The following is a 23,189-nucleotide window of genomic DNA, read 5'->3' as shown; positions in this document are numbered from 1 at the left end:
TGTACAAAGAAGAGGTGATACCAATTCTATTGAAACTCTTCTAAAAAGATGAGGATAAGGGACATCTCCCTAACTTATTCTGTGAAGCCAGTATCACCCTGAAACTAAAACCTGGCAAAAACACAACAAACAAAACAAACTACAGGCCAAATTACAGGAGCAGCGCAGCAAACAATGGCCGCGCTAGGTCGCAGGGCGGCGGGAGGCAGAGTGGAGAGGCTGCCTACCACAAGGATGATTTTAGCTTACTTTTTAAAGACTGAAGAGAGGAGGAGGAGGAGGAGAAGAAGGAGAAGGAGAAGGAGAAGGAGGAAGAGGAAGAGGAAGAAGAAGGAGGAGGAGGAGGAGGAGGAGGAGGAGGAGGAGGAGGAGGAGGAGGAGGAGGAAAGAAGAAGAAGACAGAAAAAGAAGAACTCAAGGATACACAAAGTAATTCGACCAAGGCTCAGAAGTTTTTGGAGCCGTAAGGGATACAGCAGTTTGGTCAATATTGTCTTAACATGCTTCAGATAAATCAGTTTCTCTCCAAGATAAAATTGGCCAACTCAAAAGAGAAAACTGCAATGTGTCTGGTAAATGAGTTAGCCCATTTCAATAGAGTCCAACACCAGTATAAACTTCTGATTCATTCAAAGATGTTCTCAGCGCAACTGAGTCTTGGTGAGCGGACATGGGAATCTGAAGGCAGCAGTATAAAGAAGGCTCAACAGCCTGTTGCTAATAAAGCTTTGGCTGAATCTACGCTTCCCAAAACGGTTTAGAAGCCACCCAAAAGTAATGTTAACATTAACCCAGGCAGTATAACACTCACTGCGGAACTGAACGTGCTTGCTATGAAAAGGGGCAGAACCTGCCATCTACAGGCCATTAGATCCAAAGCCATTCCCAAGTTATAGAGCTAATTACAACTTTCGGGGCCTGTACCATCAGAGGTATCATTGCCCAATGCCTAAGATCTTTTATGTTCAGCTCACTGTAGGAAATAATGAATTTTTGGGGGAAGGAAAGACTCGACAAGCTGCTAGACACAATGCTGCAATGAAAGCCCTCCAAGCACTGCAGATTGAACCTATTCCAGAAAGACTGCCTCAGAATGGTGAATCAGGAAAGGATATGGATGATGACAAAGATGCAGATAAGTCTGAGATCAGCTTAGTGTTTGAAATTGCTCTGAAGTGAAATATGCCCGTTAGTTTTGAGGTTATTAAAGAAAGTGGACCACCACATATGAAAAGCTTTGCTACTCGACTGTCAGTAGGAGAGTTCTCTACAGAAGGAGAGGGAAATAGCAAAACACTCTCCAAGAAGCGTGCTGCAACCACCATATTACAGGAGCTTAAAAAACTTCCACCTCTTCCTGTGGTGGAAAAGCCAAAACTATTTTTTTTAAACACCCCAAAACTATAGTAAAGGCCGGACCAGAATATGGCCAAGGAATGAACCCTATTAGCTGCCTGGTGCAAATTCAACAAGCCAAAAAGGAAAAGGAGCAAGATTATGTTTTGCTTTCAGAAAGAGAAATGCCTCGATGTCAAGAATTTGTGATGTATGTGCAGGTAGGCACTGAAGCTGCTACAGGAACAGGACCTAATAAAAAGATAGGCAAAATAAATAAATAAATAAATAAAATAAATTTTAAAAAGCTGCAGAACCAATGCTATTACAACTTGGTTATAAAGCATCTACTAATCTTCAGGATCAACTTGAGAAAACAGGGGAAAACAAAGGATGGAGTGATCCAAAGCCTGGGTCTCCTGAACCAACAAATAATACTCTAAAAGGAATTCTTCATCTGTCTCCTGATGTTTATCAAGAGAGGGAAGCCAGCCGCCACAAAGTAATCTCTGGCACTATTCTAGGCTATTTGTCACCCAGAGATATGAACCAACCTTCAAGTTATTTTTTCAGTATATCTCCCACATCGAATAGTTCAGCTACAATTGCCAAGGAACTCCTTCTGAATGGAAAATCTTCTACAGCTGAAGCCACAGGTTTAAAAGGAAGTTCTCTACTCCCCCTTGTTCTCCAGTACAACCTTCAAAACAACTGGAATATTTAGCAAGGATTCAAGGCTTTCAGGTATGAATTAAAAGCAAAAACAAAAAATAAAACAATTCACTTGCCTCAGATCTTTCATCTCTATCCATGACAAGGCTCGTTCTCGCCTGCTAGTGTGGCCTACGTGCCACGTACATTTTAAGTTATTTAGGAACACAAAGGAAAGACAAAAAAAAAAGAGCCATAAGCACATGCCTCATTTTCTCTTATTTTTGATCTATCTAGTAATTCTTTTGCTGACTGTCTCTTTTCCATTTTCCTTCTTCTTTTTCCTTTTCCTTTTTAAACATTTTTCATACTCTTCACTGTCTTCCATTTGGTCTTGATTAGGTGCATTTATCTCTTCACTCTGTCTTCCACAAACAAAAATTATGCCTTCAGACATTTGGTGTTAGTATTTCACACTCAGTTCTCCCACTTTTTACATAAGGATTGGGTTTTTTTTTAATGATGATTTTGCTTTTATTGCAGTTCTGAATTTTGCATTCTGTTGCTAGTATTGATTCAAGTACACCATTAAGACACAACATTCTAGAAGTCTGTTACCTTAGGAGTTAATTAAACATGATATTTGAAGAATATTGAAATGTTTTATAGTTGTTTGAGGCACACCAATGTGTATTTCTTTTACTGACTCATGTTTTGAACTGACTAAGGAGGGTAGCACCTGCCTCAAATGGTACCAACAATTCTATTTCACTGGGTAGTCTAAAACTACCTTATAGTTTCACTTAACTTGTGTATGTGAATTTAGGGATGAAAACTTTTGTTTCCTTTTGGAAAAAAATCCACAAAAATCAACACTCCTTTATGGATACATCAGAGCTTTTAAAAGAATTGTTAAATTTAGGAAGGGGAAATACCTGTGTCCTAATTTCTTAGTTGTCTTGAAAATCATGAGTATAATTTTTAAAAATAAAATAAAAATAAAAAAGAAAAAAAAATCATGTACTGAACTGTAATTGCTAACTTGACTGAATGAACTACAGTTTGCTTGTGTGTAGAGCGTGTATTGTTTCCTCAGATTTCACTGTTTTCATCTCCTTTTCCATCTTAGTCTTTACTCCTTAAGACCAAAAACTGTAATATCCTTTAGAAATGCTCTAGAAGATCTGCATTGTATAGAATGATCATGTATTTATAAAAATTTTACAAGTTTAGATTATAAAATGAAAAGGAAAATCTTGTGTTTTGCAGGTATTTTTCATGTTTGGATATTTTTTTCCCTTCATGGAACCCTTCTGATTCTTTCAAACTATTGCCAGGTAGTGTTTTTAGTGTTTTCAATTGGACTATTAATATGAACTTAAAGAAGCTGTTACCAATTATTGGCTCTGCCATCTGAAATTTTAACCACTTAATTTAAAGTTATAATTTTAGAATTTGTTTTTCTTGTTTTACTTTAAGAAACATAATAAATCACTGTAAAAATGAAAAACTTTGGATAAACATTTATTCATAATAAAAATCAGCAACAGACTAGGCATTGAAGAAACATGTTTCAAAATAATAAGAGCTGTCTATGACAAACCCACAGCCAAAATTATACTGAATGGTAAAAAGCTGGAAACATCCCCCTTGAGAACTGGAAGAACTTGGATGTCCACTGGTAATCTGAGAAATGCAAATTATAATTATGAAGACATACCAATATTGGTCAACAGACTAGCAAAATCTTTGTCTGACATTGCCAAGTGTTGGCAAAAAAAATATGAAGCCACAGGAAATCATACACGTAGATGAAAGAGTAATATTTTGCACAACCACATTACAGAGCGTTTTGACTATATTTCTAAAGTTTAAGATTTGTATCTTTTTACCCAGCAATTTCATACCTGAAAAATAATTTAGATCAGGGACCAGGAAGCTTTTTCTGCAAAGGGACAGATGGTAAATAGTTTACTTTTTGCATGCCATATATTCTCTGTCATAGCTACTCAACTCTGCCATTGTAGCACAAAAGCAGTCATAGACAATATATAAACAAACAGATGTGATGCTTTCTCCTTTAAAGATCATGTTCTATCTATGCAGAGGAATGATTTTTCCCTTGCTAATTACTTGCCTAACTGATTTATCAGCAGGGATATGGGAAACTTGAACAATATAATAAAGTAACTAGAGATAACAATCATCTAGAACACTTAACCCAGGAACAGCACAGTACATATTTTTCTTAAGCACATGTGGAATATTCTCCAGGATGGGCAATATATTTGGCCTTAAAAAGTCACGTGGGCCAGGCATGGTGGCTCACGCCTGTAATCCCAGCACTTTGGGAGGACTAGGCGGGTGGATCACGAGGTCAGGAGTTCAAGACCAGCCTGGCCAAGATGGTGAAACCCAGTCTCTACTAAAAATACAAAAATTAACCCAGGTGTGGTGGCGGGTGACTATAATCTCAGCTACTTGGGAGGCTGAGGCAGAGAATTGCTTGAACCCAGGAGGTGAAGGTTGCAGTGAGCTGAGATCGCGCCACTGCACTCCAGCCTGGGTGACAAGAGCAAGACTCCATCTCAAAAAAAAAAAAAAAAAAAAAAAAAAAACAACAACAACAAAAAAAAACGTCTTGTGCAATTTTAAAAATTTGAATTATAAAATGTATTTTTTCTGACAACAGTATAATTAGGGATCAACATTCGGGCAATCTACAAACGTTTGAAAATAAACAACACATTTCTGAATAATCAGTGGGTCAAACGGAAACTCACAAGGAATACTAGAAAAATTTTAAACTGAAATAAAGCAGAAATACACCATATCAAAGTAATGGAATTCAGCTAAATCAGTGCTAAGAGCATAATTTATAGCTATGAAGAACTAGTATAGAAAATATCTGAAATAAAACCCTCAGTCTCCACCTTAACAAACCAAAAGTGTGATTTTTTTGGAAAATTAACAATATTTACAAACATTTATCTGTATTGAAACAGAATAAAAGAAAAAATACATCAATCACTGCAATAAACAAAAGGTTTGTGCCCCCCATTTCATGCACTGAAATCCTAATCTCCATGGTGACAGTATTCTTTGAAAGTGGAAATTAGATGTTATAAATATATATTGCAAACTCTACATTAGGCACAAAAATGTGTTAAAAATAAGTTTAATTAACATGATAAGAGAGGTAAAAAATGAAATTTCATATTGCTTTTGGTTAATGACAGGGAAGAAAAAAAGTAGAAAACAAAAGAAGATGGACCTCAAACAGAAAACAGTTATACATATGACAGGTATTAATCTAACTATATCAATAATCACTTTAAATGGGAATGATCTAAATGTACCAGTAAGAAGACAGAGACTGTCAGGGTGGATTTAAAAAAAACCACACACAGCTATTGTTTTAACAAGAAATCCACTTTAAATATTGTATTAGTCAGTTTTCATGCTACTGATAAAGACATGAGAATTCAAGGAATTTGGTCGTGGATGTAGAGAGTATGCCTTTTGTGGGATATTTCTTTACAGTGGTAGATAAACTAACGCTTAAGTATTTGACCCATGACTAGATGTTGCTCTCATGGAAATCTTGTTTATACTGGCCAACACCCTCTGCCTCTCATTTGTATTATGTCCAGTTTATTCTTGTCAAGATAGCCACTCTCTAAGAGAGAGCCTGGACTAGAAAGAAGGTTAGGTTCAAGTATTTGTGTCAGGTGAGATACAATGAAGAAATGAAGCCAAACTGCATAAAACAAAAGAAATTTATTCCTTCTAGGCTCCAGAGACTAGGAGTGCTAATAGGATGCCAGCAAGAAGTCCAGAGGCTCCAGAGAGTTCAACCAGCAAGGAGGGAGCAAGAGAAACAGAACCTGTGGTACTTTATTTTTAAAAAATTAGGTTTTTAAAACTGGGTACTTTATTTTTTTAAACTGAGGTTTAATGGACCCACAATTGCACATGGCTGGAGAGGCCTCATAATCATGGCAAAAAGAAAAAGGCACATCTTACATGGTGGCTCACAAGAGAGGAGAACCAAGTGAAAAGGAAAACCCCTTATAAGACCATCAGATCAAGTGAGAGTTATTCATTACTAGAGTAGTATGGGACAAACCGTCCCCATGATTCCGTTATCTCCCACTGGGTCCCTCCCATAACATGTGGGAATTATTGGAGCTACAATTTAAGATGAGGTTTAGTGGGGACACCGCCAAACTATATCAAATATAAAGACACAAATATTGAGAGCTCTGAGGTAGCGAGAGTTATATCATGGTAGCAATAAGCTGGAGTAACTACATTAATTCCAGATAAAATGTAGTTTAGAACAAGAAAATGTATCAGGGATAATAACAGAGTCATACATAATGACAAAGAGGTCATTTCTCCGAGAAGACATAACAACTATTAGTATGTATTTACTTAACAACAGAGCATCAAAATATGTGAGGCAAAACCTAATAGAACTACAAAGAGAAACAAACTCACCATTATAGTTGGAGATTTCAATACTCATCTCTCAGTAATCGATAAGTCCAGGAAGCAGAAAATCAATAAGAATGTGGTTGAAATGAATAAACACATTCACTCGATTTGATCTAATTGAGATGCATAGAATACTTCAACAGCATAGAACACACATTCTTCTCAAACTCACATGGGACATTCATCAATACAGACAATATCTTGCACCATAAAAATACCTTAATATTTTTAAAAGAATAGAAATTACAAAAATAATATACATACTACAATATAATTAAGTTAGAAAATCAATAACAGAAAAAACAGCTGGAAAATCCCCAAATATTAAACAACACATTTCTAAATAACACATGGGTCAAATAAGAAGTCTTCAAAAAAATCAAGATCTAAGTGCAAGGATCCTCAACAAAATACTTGCATATCTAATCTGACACCATCTAAAAAGCATAATACAGCATTGAATAGTGAGATTTGTCTTAGAAATGCAAGGTTGGCCCAATAGACAAAAATCAATAAATGTAATATACCTTATTAGTATATTAAAGTACAAAATCCACTTGGTTACATTATCAAACACAGAAAAGATGTTTGGTAAAATCTCTCACCTTATCATAATAAAAAAAATTTAGCTGACTAGAAATAGAAGATGATTTCCTCAACTTTATAAAGGCCATTCATAAAAACTAAAAACATGACATCATATTAAATGGTAAAAAAAAAAAAAAAAAAAAAAAAAAAAAAAAAGCTTTCTTCATATGACCTGGAACCAGATAGGAACCTGTTCTCACCATTCTTTGGCAAAATTTAACTGGAAGTTTTAGCCAGGGCAATTTAACATAAAAGAATAAAAAACACTAAGATTTAAGAGGAAAATAAAACATCATTAGTTGAAAATTACTTTTAAGTAAATATAAAAGTTTAGGTAATGTACAAAAGATTTGTTGGAACTGATAATTGAGATAATCACATATAAAAGAAGGTGAATACCCAATAATAAATTGGATTTCTACATATTAGCAATAAATGACTTGAAATTAAATTAAGAAAACCATTCCATATTAAATAATTTCAAACATGTAAAATATTTAGAGATAAATTTGGAAAGAGAAGTACGAGAATTGTTCTCTGAAATGTAAAAATTACTGTAAAAAGTGAAATAAGACCTAAATAATTAAAAAGACATCCCATGTTCTTGAAACAAAAGACTTAATATTGTTAAAATAAGATTATTCCCTAAATTGATCTACAGATTTTGTCAAATCCGTACTGAAAACTGAGCTGTTTATTTTTTCTTTTTTTTCAGAAATAAAAAAGCTGATCCTAAAATTCGTATGGAAATACAGGGGCCCCAAAACAGCAAAAGCAATCTTTAAAAACAAGGACAAGTTTAGAAAACTCACACATCCTGATTCAAAATATGTTAGTACTCCAGGCATTTTGATACTGGCAAAGGCATATAGATCAACAGAACAGAACTGAGATACCAGAAATATACATTTGTGTGATGAATTTATTTAATAAAGTTGCTGCCTCAGGATCAGTTTTTAGGCCTGACACAAATTGTGTGTAACTCAGTCAAACCCCATCACTTCTGGCCTAGTTAAAACTTCCTTTCCCCATGTGGTTGTATCCCACTTGTTCCTCATCTTACTGACCTGCGACTTAACACACTGCACAGTCGCTGACTATGATAAAACCCAGTGGTCAATGCCAGAGTTCTGTAAATAAGTTATCCTTTTACGAGTGAGTTTTCTTTAAACTAGCCAGTCCACAATTCCTGTGGGAAAGCCTAAGAGATAATACCCATGGATTTTATAAAGGCATAGTCCCACAGGTTCTGTTTCTCTTGCTCCCTCCTTGCCGGTTGAACTTCCTGGTGCCTCTGGACTTCTCCCTGGCATCCTATTAGCACTCCTAGTCTCTCTGGAGTGTAGAAGTAATAAATTTATTTTGTTTTATGCAATTTGGCTTCATTTCTTCATTGTATCTCACCTGACACAAATACTTGAACCTAACCTTCTTTCTAGTCAAGGCTCTCTCTTAGAGAGTGGCTATCTTGACAAGAATAAACTGGACATAGTACAAATGAGAGGTAGAGGGTGTTGGCCAGTATAGACAAGATTTCCATGAGAGCAACATCTAGTCATGGGTCAAATACTTAAGCATTAGTTTATCTACCACTGTAAAGAAACATCCCACAAAAGGTATACTCTCTACATCCATGACCAAATCCCTTGAATTCTCATCAGGGTATGGTTAGAACTTGTGGTCACTCTCAAGATGGAGAACTGAAAATCAAATTAACAGGGAACCATAACAATAGAAATCATAATATCTTGTATTTATAGACAATTGATTTTCAACATTTGTGCCAATTAAATCCAACCAGAAAACAGCAGTATTTTCCAAAACTGGTGTTAAATCAACTGTATATCTACATGCAAAATAATAAAGTTGAATTGTTTCTTCACATCATACATGAACATTAACTCAAAATGGATTACAAATGAAACAAATAAGTTAAAATTATAAAATTCTTAGAAAAAAAATAGATGTGAATCTTTGTGACCGTGACTTAGGCTATCGTTTCTTAGATACATCATTAAAAGCACAGGCAACAAGAGAAAATATAAATAAGTTGTATTACACCAAATTTTAAAACGTTTGTGCTTCAAAGGACACCATCAAAAAAGTGAAATAACTTATAGTTCGGGAAAAAAATACTCGCAAATGGTATATGTAATAAAAGGCATAAATCCAGAATATAAAAGCAAATCAGGATAAAACAATTCAGGAATAAAAAATAACAAAAAGACAAGTCAGTTTTGAGTAACAATTTGAATGGATATTTATCCAAAGAAGATATTCAAATACCCAATCACACGTGAAAAGATGTTCAGTATCTATCATTACTCATTGGGGAAATGCAAATCTAAACTACGAGTTACCACTTCACACACACATAAGAGATAATGTAAAGGAATTAAAGCTTTCTTACATTTGCAATGAGATTTTAAACAGTATAGCTACTTTGAGAAATAATTTGTCAGTTCCTGAAAATGTTAAACATACTTTTAGCATATAACCCAGCCTTTCCAACCCTAGGTGTATATACAGGAAAATAAAAACATGTCATATTTGTACAAAAGTTTGAATACATATTCATAGCAGTATTCTTCATAATTGCCTCAAACTAGATACAGCCCATGATGGTTGATTTTATGTGTCAACCTGGCTAGCCTCTGGTGCCCGGTTTTGGTTTTTATACTGAAACATTAGCTTAGATTTTGTGGTGAAGGTATCTTTTATATGTGGCTAACATTTAAATCACTAGACTTCGAATAAAACAAACCATGCCTGCACAATGCACATGGTACACGTCCAATTATTTATAACACCTAAGAGAAAAGACTAGGGTCACCCGAGGAGAAAGGAATTCTGTCTCCAGACTGCCTTTGAACTCAAGATGGCAGAACCAACTCTTTCCAAAATTTCTAGTCTGCTATCTTGCCTTGGGGACTTTCCAGTTCACACAATCATGTGAGTTAATTCCTTAAAATAAGTTAATCTCTCAAAAGACAGAAAGATGTTTATAGACTGATCCATCTATCTATCCATCCTATTCAGTTTCTCTGGAGAACAATGACTAATACAAATTTTGGTACTGCGAGTCATCCTAAGAGAACAAAATTGTGTGGATGAGATTATAAACTGGTTTTGAGATTTCTGGCATTTTTCTCTAATCTGACTATATTTAAAGACATTAATGACAATTGCCAGTAGTAAAGACAACATGAGGAGTCCAAAGCATGATGTGGCAATAGAGACAAGAACAATATCATTATTTGATACTCCTAATTAAGTAGTTTTAAGAAGCAAGGTTCTGGGTCACTACGTATTTGACATTTTATAACATTTTTGTCTAACTAATGAGTAGAATGGGATTCACTGGTTGCCCTTAATTGTGCTGAACAGAGTCAGTAAAAAACAGGATAAGCTCAGGCATTTGAATTTTTGGCTCAAGTATAGCATAAATGGCCTGAAAATTTCTATGTCTGCCTTGAAATGAACCTTTATCTCCTGTAGCCACAGAGCTTAGATTGCTGAAAATCAGACCAAAAATGTCATCCTGCAGGTGGCTGAATTATAACACAAACAGAATTTCCAACCTTGTAGAGTGTCTACTATTAAAGTGAGTTCCCAAGCTGATCTGGTGGCTATTTGTCCTTTTCATTTGAAAAGGCTATATTTACCAAATGACTGTATCCCCAATGTATGTAGGAAGTAAATAACTTGGTTTTGATTTTGCAAGCTCATAGGTGGAAGGCACTTGCCTCGTCTCAGATGAGACTTTGGACTTGGTCTTTTGGTTTATGTTGGAATGCACTAAGAATTTGGGGGACTGTTGGAAAGGCATGATTGTTTTTTGAAATGTGAGGACATGAGATTTGGGAAGGGCCAGGGACAGAATGATATGGTTTGGCTGTGTTCTTACTGAACTCTCATCTTGAATTGTAGTTCCCATAATCCCCACATGTCATGGGAGGGACCCAGTGGGAAGTAATTGAGGAAGTAATTGACAATATAAGGATTATTTCCCCCATGCTATTTTCGTGATACTCAGTAAGTTCTCATAAGATCTAATGGTTTTATAAAGGGCTTCCCCCTTTGCTAGCCTGTCTTTCATTCTCTCTACTGTCACCCTGTGAAGAGTTGCCTTGTGCCATGATTATGAGTTTCCTGAGACCTCCCCAGCCATGTGGAACTGTGCTTTTTTTTTTTTTTTTTTTTTTTTTTTTTTAATAAATTGCCCAGTCCCAGGTATTCCTTCATGGTAGCATGAGAATGGACTAACACAGCAAGGTATGACTATCTAGCTTGTGCTGTAATTGAGTCTTTAAAGGGCCACTTCACTGTTTTATTAAGCTGGCTGTTTCAAAATAGTGAGTGTCTTTGTCTATTGGGGCTGCTATAACAAAGTGCTATAAAAACTGGGTAGCTTGTAGGCACCAGAAATTCATTTTTCACAGCTCTGGAAACTGGGAAATCCAAGGTCAAAGCAGATTGGCACCTGGTGAGGGCTCACTCTCTTCTTCAAAGCTGGCATCTCCAAATTGTATCCTAACATGACAGAAGGGGTGTGCAAGCTCCCTCAGGCCTCATTTATGAAGACACTAATCCCATCCACGAGGGTTCTGACTTCACGATTTAATAAAATTTCAAAGGCCACAACTCCAAATATCATCACATTCATGATCAGGTTTTCAATGTATTAATTAAGGGAGGGGGAGACAAACATTCAGACCGTAGCAGTGGGAAATATGGTACACATAGTGAATTCCATAAATGTGCAACTATTGCCACACTTCATTTGCTGTGAAGTGAGTTTCCTGACCAGAAGCAATGCTCTGCAGAATACATGATGGTAAACAAGACATTGTTAAGGTCTGTGGATGACAGTTATGACCAAAGCACTGCAAGCAGAGGAGGCAAATCTATATCCAGTTTAAGTATCCAGCCTGGTAAGAAGAAAACATTGCCTCTTTCATGATAAAAAGCAATCCAAAGTGATCCAATGTAAATAATCTGCATATACATATATGTGTGTGTGTGTATATATATATGTGTATATATATACACACATGTGTATAATACACACAGAAGAGACAAATCTATATCCAGTTTAAGTATCTAGCCCGGTAAGAAAACATTGCCTCTTTCATGATAAAAAGCGATCCAAAGTGATCCAATGTAATTAATCTGCATATATATATATATATATATGTTTGTGTATATATGTGTGTGTGTGTATATAAATATATATACACACACATATGTGTATAATACACACACAAAGAAATATATTGGAGATGTAAGGTAAACTTGTTTCACTTAAATACAGAAGCTTGTTCTTCTTTCAAACAAATACATTCTTCTTAGATGTGATGTAGAAGAAGAAATGTTCCTGAAAGGAAGGTCTGTAAAATTTGGAAAATAGTACACAAATAACACTTTCCGATATTCAAGACAGACATAATTCATACATGGAATATGGATAATGCCTCCAAAAGAGCATTCTCGGGTTATTTTGGTCCTAATTTTCTCATCAGCAGTAGCACTTGCTTTTTAAGAAATTGCCGTGAGAAATGCAAATGTGTCACCTAGATAAAGTAACACAATCCAAACCATTAAGTATCAGAATAAAAAATGAAGGTTTCTCAAGAGAATGAACATGAGGTAATTCTTCACAGAACATGCCTACATGAGATGATGCAAGGAAAATATAGATAAAAATGCAGATGGTCAGAGAAGTGGAGCAGCTCTGGATAATATTTTTTTTTTATTTTCATATTTTCCTGTAGTAAATACTGCAGATATTTTTTGTTAACATCCAATATGAAGTGAAATTGCAGCAATATATTCATTGCAAACAAAAACAAGTCCTGTGTTCATTTTTTATTTAAAGGAAACTTGGGTTGTGAATTTTTCTCCATCATATATTTTATAACATCAATTAGTTTAAGATCTTTAAAATGTAAAGGCAAGTTTTATATATGTGGTAGTTATTTCTAACATGCAGATTTAGTATGGAAAATCTACAAGGATTAAAAAATGACTAGTCAATGCAGAACAAGTACTCCATACAATGTTATATATTAAATAGAAATGACAGTATATGACATTATTGTGTTCATAGGCCTGGTAAGTGAAGAAAAAACTATCTTTAGGGAAAAGCAATCACTTAATTCTCTAACGGTGTCTGGAGAGAATGAGCCCATTTCTGAAACGAACCTGAGAAAGCTAAATAACTCTGGCAATGACTATTTCCCTGGAGCATTTTATCCTTGTGTCTTTGCAAAAGGTAAAGTAGACACAAGACTCTATTCCATCTCCCAAGATAAAATATAATCAAGATTTTCCAAAAATTATACATAAAATCCTCAATATTTGCCCCCCCAAAAAAAAACCGGTTAATTTTATCTACTGGTAGGGTATTCTAAGGATCATCTTACCTTCCTCCTTAGAATATAAATCATTAAATGACTCTAAAATATAAAATACGTAGCAACTTTGCCAACTTAGGATGGTAAAAAATGCAAAACCGTGGTCTCTGGGAGAAGGTTAGATACATTTGAAAGCTATTATATTCATTATTTTAAGTTAAAAAATATATTTTTATTTATTTATTTATTTATTTATTTATTTATTTATTTATTTATTTATTTTCTTTCCACCTATTAGGTTCAAGAGGTATGTGTGCAAATTTGTTACATGGGTAATTGCACGTCACAGGGGCTTGATGTACAGATAATATTGTCACTCCAGAGATCAGCATAATACATGATAGATAGGGTTTAAATACTCATTCTCTTCCCACACTCCACCCTCAAGTAGGCCCCAGTGTCTATTGTTCTCTTCTTTGTGTCCATGTATATTCAATATTTAGCCCCCGACCCTATAAGTGAGAACATGTGGTATTTGGTTTTCTGTTTCTGCATTAATTTGCCTCTGATAATGGCCTCCACCTCCATCTGTCTTGCTGCAAAGACATAATCTCATTCTTTTTGTGGCTGTGTAGTATTCCATGGGAGATTTTATATATATATATATATATATATATATATATATATATATATATATATATATATTCCATGGGAGATTTTATATCATATTTACTTTATCCAGTCAACATTGATGGGCATCTAGTTTGACTCCTTGTCTTTACTATTGTGAATAGTGCTGCAATGAACATACAAGTCCATGTCTCTTTATGACAGAACAATTTATATTCCTTTGGATATATATAAAATAATGGGATTGTATTCTACAACTACTATTGTAGAATACTTCTATTTTAAGTATTGAGAAATCTTCAACTGCTTTCCACAGTGGCTGAACTAATTTACACTCTCATCAGCAATGTGTAAGCATTTCCATTTCTCTGTAACTTTGTCAGCATCTGTTGTTTTGACATTTAAAAAATAGCCATTCTGACTGGTGTGAGAAGCTATCTCATTGTGACTTAGATTTGCATTTTCCTAGTGATTAGTGATGTTGGGCATGTGTCCGTATGTTTGTTGAGCACGTATATGCTTTATCTTGAGAAGTATATGTTCATAAACTTTGTCCATTTTTTTAATGGGGTGGTTTGATTTTTGCTTGTTTAAGTTCCTTATAGATTCTGGTTATTAGACCTTCGTTTGATTCATAGTTTGCAAATATTTTCTCCCATTCTATGGGTTGCCTATTTACTGTTAATAGTCTCTTCTGCTTTGCAAAAGCTTTTAATTAGGTCCCACTTTATTTTTGTTTTTGTTTCAATTGTTTTACAGTTTTCATCATGAAGACTTTGCTAGGTCCTATTTCCAGCATGACGTTTCCTAGGTTTTCTTATTTGATTTTTATAGTTTTAAGTTTTACATTTAAGTGTTTTATCCACCTTGAGTTGACTTTTGTATATGGTGAAAGGTAGGCATCCAGTTTCAATCTTCTGTATATGACTAGCCAGTTATCTCAGCACCATATATTGAATAGGGAGTCTTTTCCCCATAGCTTGTTATTGTTGGCTTTGTTGAAGATGAGATGGTTGTATATGTGCTTTATTTCTTGGTTTTCCAACCTGTTCCATTGGTCTATATGTCTCTTTTTGTACCAGTACCATGTTTTAGTTACTGTAGCCTTGAAATATAGTTTGATGTCAGGTAGTGGGAGGCCTCCATATTTGTTCTTATTGTTTATAATTGGTTTGCCTATTCTGGCTCTGTTTTGGTTCTAAATAAATATCAATTTTTTTCTAATCCTGTGAAAAATGTCCTTGGTAGTTTGATAAAAAGAGCATGCAATCTTTACATTGCTTTGAGTAATATGGCAATTTTAACAGTATTGTTTCTTCCTATCCATCAGCATGGAATGTTTTCCCATTTGTTTGTGTCATCTCTGATTATTTTCAGCAGTGTTTTGTAATTCTTGCTGTTGAGATCGTTCACCTCCCTGGTTAGCTGTATTCCTAGATATATATATTTTTTTCTTTTTGTGGCTATCATGAATGGGATTGTGTTCTTGATTTGGCTCTCAGCTTGGAAGTTGTTGGTGTATAGATATACGACCGAGTTATGGACATTGATTTTGTATCCTGAAACTTTACTGAAGTTGTTTATCTGACATAAGAGTCTTTGAGCAGAGACTGTGGGGTTTTTTAGGTGTAGAATCCTATCCTCTGGAAAGAGAGATAGTTCAAATTCCTCTCTTTCTGCTTGGATGCCTTTTATTTGCTTATCTGGCCTGATTGTTCTGGGTAGGAATTTTAGTACTATGTTGAAAAGGAACAGTGAGAGTAGGCATTCTTCTCTTGTTCTGGTTCTCAGTGGGGAATGCTTCCAGCTTTTACCTATCCAGTGTGATACTGGCTGTCAGTTTGTCATAGATGACTCAATATTTTGAGGTGTGTGTATTTTCAATGCCTAGATTGTTGAGGGTTTTTACATGAAAAGATGTTGAATTTTATCAAACGCCTTTTCTGCATCTATTGAGATAATATGTGGTTTTTGTTTCTAGTACTGTGCATGTGATAAATCACATTTATTGATTTGCACACGTTGAATAAACCTTGCATCATAGGAGTAAGGCCTACTTGATCCTGGTGTATTAGTTTTTGATAGGCTGTTGGATTCGGTTTGCTAACATTTGATATAGAATTTTTGCACCTATGTTTATTAGGGACATTGGCCTGAAGATTTCTTTTCTTGCTGTGTCTCTGCCAGGTTATGATATCAAAATGATACTGGCTTCATAGAATGAGTAAAGCAGGAATCCTTCCTCCTCAATTTTTTGGAATAGTTTCAGTAGAATTAATACCAGCTCTTCTTTATACAACTGATATTAATAAGATTCGGCTGTGAATCCATCCGGCCCAGGACTGTTTCTGGTGGGTAGGTTTTTCATTACTAATTCTATTTTGTAACTTGATATCAGTCTGTTCAGGGTTTCAATTTCTTCCTAGTTTGATCTTGTGAGGTTTTGTACTTCCAGGAATTTATCCATTTATTTTATGTTTTCCACTTTTTGTGCATAGAGGTGTTCATAATAGTCTCTGAGAGGTTTTTTTGGTGTTTCTTTGAGGTTAATGTTAATATCCACTTTGTCATTTCTTATTGTGTTCATTTGGATTGTCTTTCGCTTTTTCTTTATAAATCTAGCTGGAGATCTATCAATCTTATTTATTGTATCAAAGAGAGACAATTTTTGGTTTCATTGATCTTTATGGCTTTTTCATCTGCATTTCATTCACTTCAGCTCGATTTTGATTATTTCATTTCAAAAATTGTGTTCTGGCTGGGTGAAGTGGCTCCCGCTTCTGATCCCAGCACTTTGGGAGGTTGAGGTGGGTGAATCACTTTAGGTCAGGAGTTCGAGACCAGCCCGGCCAGCATGGTGAAATCCTGTCTCTACTAAAAATACAAAAATATACAGTTAACTTGCTCTTGTTTTTCTGGTTCCACTAGGTGTGCTGTTAGGTTGTTAATTCGTGGTCTTACTTTTTGATGTGGGTCTTTAGCACTATAATCTTCCTTGTGAACACTGTTTTATCTATGTCCAAGAGATTCTGGTATGTTGTGTGTTTATTTTTATTAGTTTTAAATAATTTCTTAATTTCTGCCTTTATTGCATTGTTTTCCCAAAAGTCATTCAAGAGCAGATTGTTCCATTTCCCTGTAATTGTGTGGTTTTGAGAAATGTTCTTGGTATTGATTTCTATTGTTGTTACGCTGTGGTCTGTAAGTGTGGTTGGTATAATTTTGATATGTTTAATGTGTTGAGAATTACTTTCTAGCCAAGTCTGTGGTCAATTTTAGTATATCTGCCATGTGCAGATGAGAAGAATGTACATTCTGTTTTTGTTGGGTGGAGTGTTCTGTAGATATCTGTTATGTCCATTTGGTCAAGTGTCGAATTTAGGTCCTGAGTATCTTTGTTAGTATTCTGTCCTGATGATCTGTCCAATACTGTCAGTGGGGTTTTGAAGTCTCCCACACTTATTGTGTGTTTATTTGTCTCTTCCTATGTCTCTATGAACCTGGTTTATGAATCTCCAGTGTTGGGTGTATGTGTGTGTGTATATATATATAATAGTTAAAATTTCTTGTTGAATTTAACTCTTTATCATTATGTCATGCCCTTCTTTGTTCTTTTTGATCAATGTTGGTTTGAAGTCTGCTTTGTGTGAAATAAGAATAGCAATCCCCCTCATTTTTTTGTTTTTCATTTGCTTGATAGATCTTTCTCCATCCCATGACTTTGAGTCTATGTATGTCCTTACATGTGACATGGGTCTCTTGAAGACAGTGTGCAGCTGGACATTGCTTCTTCATTAATCTTGCTGCTTTGTGACTCTTAATTGAGATATTTAGCTCATTTATGTTCAACGTTAATATTGATATGTACAGACTTGATCCTGTTATTATGTTATTAGCTGGTTGCTATGTATAATTGAACATGTAGTTGCTTTATAGTGTTAACGGCCTATGTACTTAAGTGTGTTTTTGTGGTGGCCAGTAGCAGTGTTTCATTTCAATGTTTAACACTCCTGTAATGGCCTCTTGAAAGGCAGGTCCTTAAGGAATTTGCTTGTCTAAAAAATATTTTCTTTACTTATACACTGTTGGTGGAAATGTTAATTAGTTCAGCCACCATAGAAAGCAGTTTGGAGATTTCCCAAAGTTAAAAGAGAGTTATCATTTGATCCAGCAATCCCATTACTGTGTAAATACCCAAAAGAAAATAAACAATTCTACCAAAAAGACACATGTTCTCATATGTTAATCACCACAATAGCAAATACATGAAATTAACTTAAGTACCCATCAATGATAGATTAGATAGAGAAAATACGGTACATATTCACCATGGAATAATATTATAAAGCCATAAAAGGTAATAAAATTGTGTCCTTTGCAGTAGCATGAATGCCGCAGAGGGCCATTATTGTAAGCAAATTAATGCAGGAACCGACCAATACTGCATGTTCTCACTTATAAGTGGGAGCTAAACATTGAGCACACATGGACATAAACATGGGAAAAACAGACACTGTGGACTACAAGAGGGGGATGGAAAGGAGGATGGCTTGGGTTGACAAACTATCTATTTGCTACTGCAGTTACTATGACAGGATCCATATCCCAAATCTCAGCATTATGCAGTATACCCATGTAACAAATATGCATACATAACCATCTATCTTAAATAAAAGCTGATGTTTAAAGAAAAGAAACTGAGTTGCTCTTTCTGTTTGCCAAAAATTATTTCCATAATTTTTGCACCTAATTTTAAGTTTTAGAACAGTTTGACATTTACAAAATTATTGGTAAAACAATAAAAGACATTCTGTATACCCCAAACTCTTTTCCTTATTACTTAGCAGTATGTATTTAATATTCATGCATATGGAAAAAGAACCCATTCACACTTTTGTTGGAAACATAAATTGGTACGGCCATTATAGAAAAGAGTATGGAAGATCCTCAAAAATTAAAAATATAACTACTATAAGACCCAGATATAAACCCACTTCTGGGTATATATCCAAAGGAAATGAAATAAAGACTTTAAATGGGTATCACCACTCACGTTCTCATTGCAGTATTATTATTCACAATAGCAAAAATACTGAAACAAACAAAATGTCCATCAATGGATGAACAGAACTTTTAAAATGTGGAGTGTGTGTGTGTGTGTGTGTGTGTGTGTGTGTAATGGAATATTACTCAGCCTTATAAAAGAATGAAATCCTGCCATTTGTGGTTAGATGAATGAGCCTAAAGTACATTATGCTAAGTGAAATGAGCCAGATGCAGAATATATACTGCCCGATCTCAACTGCATGTGGTATATAAAATACTCAAACTCTTAGAAACAGGGAGTAGAATGGTGGTTCCCAAGGTCTGGCAGGAGGTGTAAATTGGAGATGTTGCTCAAGGGGAACAGTTTCAGTTATGCAAAATAATTAAGTTCTGGATGCACATCAATGTGACTATAGTTGGCAATATTACATTGTATACTTAAAATTTGCTAAGAGACTAAATCGTGGGTGTTCTCAACATAAAGAAAAGAAAGAAAATATATCACAATGTATATGTACATTAGGTCATCAAGTTGTGTATCTTAAACGCAAAAATTTTTATTATCAATTATACCTCAGTAAAGTTGTAAAAAATATTTATTCATGTTGTTGCATAAATTGATAGTTTATTCCTCTTTAGCACTAACTAGTATTCCACTGCACAGATGAATCATATTGTTTATACACTCACATATTGAAGAACATATTGACTGCTTCCAATTTTGGGTGTTTATGAAAACAGCTCATATACATGTGTGGTTTTGAGTTACCATAAGTTTTCAAATAAATAGGATAAATGCCTAGGAGAGTAATTGCTGGCTCGTGTTCTGAGCCTATCTAGTTATATTAGAAACACGTAACTTGTCTTCCAAAGTAGCTGTACCATTGTGTATTCTCTTCGGCAGTGAATGAGAGTTTCTGTTGCTCTATATATTCACTGTCACTGGTAATGTTGACTATAATTTCATGTGCTTGCTTACCATCTGTATATCTTCTTTCATGATGCGTCTGTCAAGATATTTTGCCCACTAAAATGTGTTTCTTTTTATAAGTTTTAAGTATTCTTTGCATATCTTGGATATAAGTTCTTTTTCAGAAATACAATGTCCAGAGAGTTTCTTCAAGACTGTGACTTATCTTTTCATCCTCTTAATAGTGACTGTCAGAGAGAAAAACGGTTTTAATTTTATTAAGTCCAATTTATAAAAGTAACTTTTCATGGGTTGTGCATTTGGTCTTGCATATAGAATTCTACCAACAATCTCAAAATCACGCAAATTTATTCCTAGATTTTCATCTAGAAATTTTATACTTTTACATTTAACATTTGGGTATATTATCTATTTTGTATTGATTTTTTTTTTTTTTTGGTAAGATGTAAAGTCAGTATCTTTAGTTTTTTAAATTTTTTCTATATTTTATCTTTTTCTTTAATGATGTCTGATTCTTTCAGTACCATTTGTTCAAAAAACAATATTTTCTTTAATTACTCTTGCATTCTTTCCAAAAGTCAGTTGAGTATATTTGTGTGAGTCTATATCTGTTCTCAATATACAACACTCTTTGTACTATAACTTTATTATTAGTCATAAAATTGAGTAATATGAGTATTCTGGTTTAGTTTTTCTTTTTCAGAATTAACTAAGGTATTTAAGAGCATTTGCTTCAGAATTATTTTTTCAATAAATAGAAATATGTCCATCAGGAAGATCCAGCTACCAATCCCAAGCAAGGACTCTCACCACATAAAGAACAAGGATGACAATGCCAACCACCAGAAGTAAGCCACAGATCTCAGACCACTGCATCTTCTACAGGTTCAAAGTCACCAAAAAGGACTCAACACACAAGGCACTAGTTGGAACAGCATATTACTCACAGAATAGAAAAAAAAACACATAGCAAGATTATTGTCTGTACTATGTGCTGGTCTCCCATGGCCAGTGGGTTCCTGCTGACAGACGTCACAGAACAGTAGACCACATGCTCCCCTCTTATGCAGCATGTAATTACCTTGTTTCTTTCCCATGTGGGGACATACATACTGGAGGGACTGGTCAAGTGCCATATGATGTGCACACTTAAACAACACAAAGAAATTAGCTGTGTACTAAGAACAGAAGAAAGTTATCTTTTAATAAGAAAAAAAGACTCAGGAGCCAAGAGACAGCTTGGTCCTAGCTTCCATAAAGGGGAATGTTCCAGAATCAGGCCGTTGACTGAACAATCAAAAAGAGGAGGAGTATGTCACATAATGACTGCTTCTTCAACACCCCATCCAATATTGGGATGTCATGAAGAAAGGACAAAGCACATCACACAGTATAGGACTAACAGACACCATGAATATGAGATGCATGTGTGTCCAGTGTGGTCTGTAAATAATTTTAATGGTAGTGAATTGCTTGTAGAGTCTCCCTGCCCAATTGGACAGCACTTAATCAGAGCCACTAATAGGATCGGTCAAAGGAGGATGATGATCAGGCCTTCAAGGAGTGTAGGTCTTTGCCAGAAGCCCCAGATGTTGGTGTTTAGGGAGCTAAAATGGTTAAAGAATGAGTCTAACTGAGACTGAGAGTTTACAGAGAAGTACTATCCTGCTTGAGCATGGATTTCCTCCAGCTTGGTCTCAATTTTCTGCAAATTGTTTATACACAGCAGGATAAACTGTCGAGATTAATTAAGTTAGATTTTAGTATCCAGAAATAAACCCTATGTTTATGGTCAATTGATTTTTTAAAAAGGTAACCAGGAAAATTTAATAAAACTGCAGCAGTCTTTTCATGAAAGGATGTGAGGCAGCTGCAGAAAGAATAATTTTGACATTTTTACACCAGATACGAAAATTACCTGAAAGTAGATTTAAGGTGTAAATATAAGGGACATAATTATAAAATTTTTGAATGAAAATATTCTGACCTTGGGTAAGGCAGGAGTTTCTTAAATATGACTGCTTAAATATAAATATAAGCAAAAAAAAAGAAAATTGGATGAATTTGACTTAATTAAAATGTAAACGTTTTGTACCAAAAATGACACCATCAAGAAAGTAAAACAATTATATATGACTTGAATGATGTCAACAAACAGTCAACTAGAGTTGTCTGCTTCTCAGCTTCCCAACAAAAAGTGACCAAAACAACAGATTAACAACTATATTTTGACTGCAGTGACAGAGGAAATAGCCTGGAAATCATCAGGGAAATGAGGACCCTGTGGGGTATAGAAGACCAGGATTTCACTATAGAAAGGGGAGTGAGGCATCTTGCCTCTGTCACACTGTCTCCTTTGCCAAGTTGGCTCACAGCCAGGAACAACTTATTGTTGGAAAAAGTATGGTGGATAATATTGGTGGTCTCAAACACCATCATGGATGCCAGAAGTTATTGATATAGAAGGGTCCCCCAGTCCTCAAAGACCCCAGTTCCAATGTGGAAATTTTCCAGGAGTCTCTGTGACTGCATAATCCAAGAGTAGAAATCCCCTGGGCATCCCCTACTCCCAAAACCTAAGTTCCTACTATATGGCACCATCTTAAAACTAAACACACATCTGGAGTAAGTTCTGCCCTGGAGGCCAGTAGCTATTCACTCTTCATCCTTGAGGTCCCACCATCATTTCACTGTGTTCACATGAGTGCCTGCAGGAACAATACTCCAGTTGCTCAGAACTTACGCTTAAAGAAATGACTGAAACCCCAACACCTGAAACTGTGAGGCACTCTATTCGTAAAGGAACACTCAGGCATGCTCAGGCTGCCTTGCCCAACACACAGCTGTCTCTAGCATCACAGCCAGCCTGGAGTGGGTCCTATTCCAGTGGAGAGGGTCTAGGGAGTGACCCAGCCTATGTTCCTCTGCCTGCAGCATGACAACCAGCCTGTCTCTGATCCTAATCTTCCAGAGAGCCCACCACACAGCCTGCCTTTCTGCTGCATTCACAGATACCTGACTTGACAATCAACCAGGGCCCCTGCTGCAAGCAAAACCACAACACTACATTATAAACTTCCACATTACACATGAAGATTATAGCTGAAGAATCTATATGGAGACCATGTTACTGAATCCACTCACAAAGAAAG

The 23,189-nt window shown here is 35.3% G+C and overlaps 1 pseudogene; it reads left to right on the top strand.

Moving 5' to 3' along the window:
* Positions 1 to 635: 635 nt before the first annotated feature.
* Positions 636 to 2,085, top strand: LOC106995263 (double-stranded RNA-binding protein Staufen homolog 2 pseudogene; annotated as a pseudogene).
* Positions 2,086 to 23,189: the final 21,104 nt, after the last annotated feature.

This window comes from Macaca mulatta, chromosome X (assembly GCF_049350105.2).
Source record: "Macaca mulatta isolate MMU2019108-1 chromosome X, T2T-MMU8v2.0, whole genome shotgun sequence".
Taxonomy (NCBI): Eukaryota; Metazoa; Chordata; class Mammalia; order Primates; family Cercopithecidae; genus Macaca; species Macaca mulatta.
Note: the sequence above shows the minus strand (reverse complement) of the source record. Positions and strands in the feature narration are given on the sequence as shown.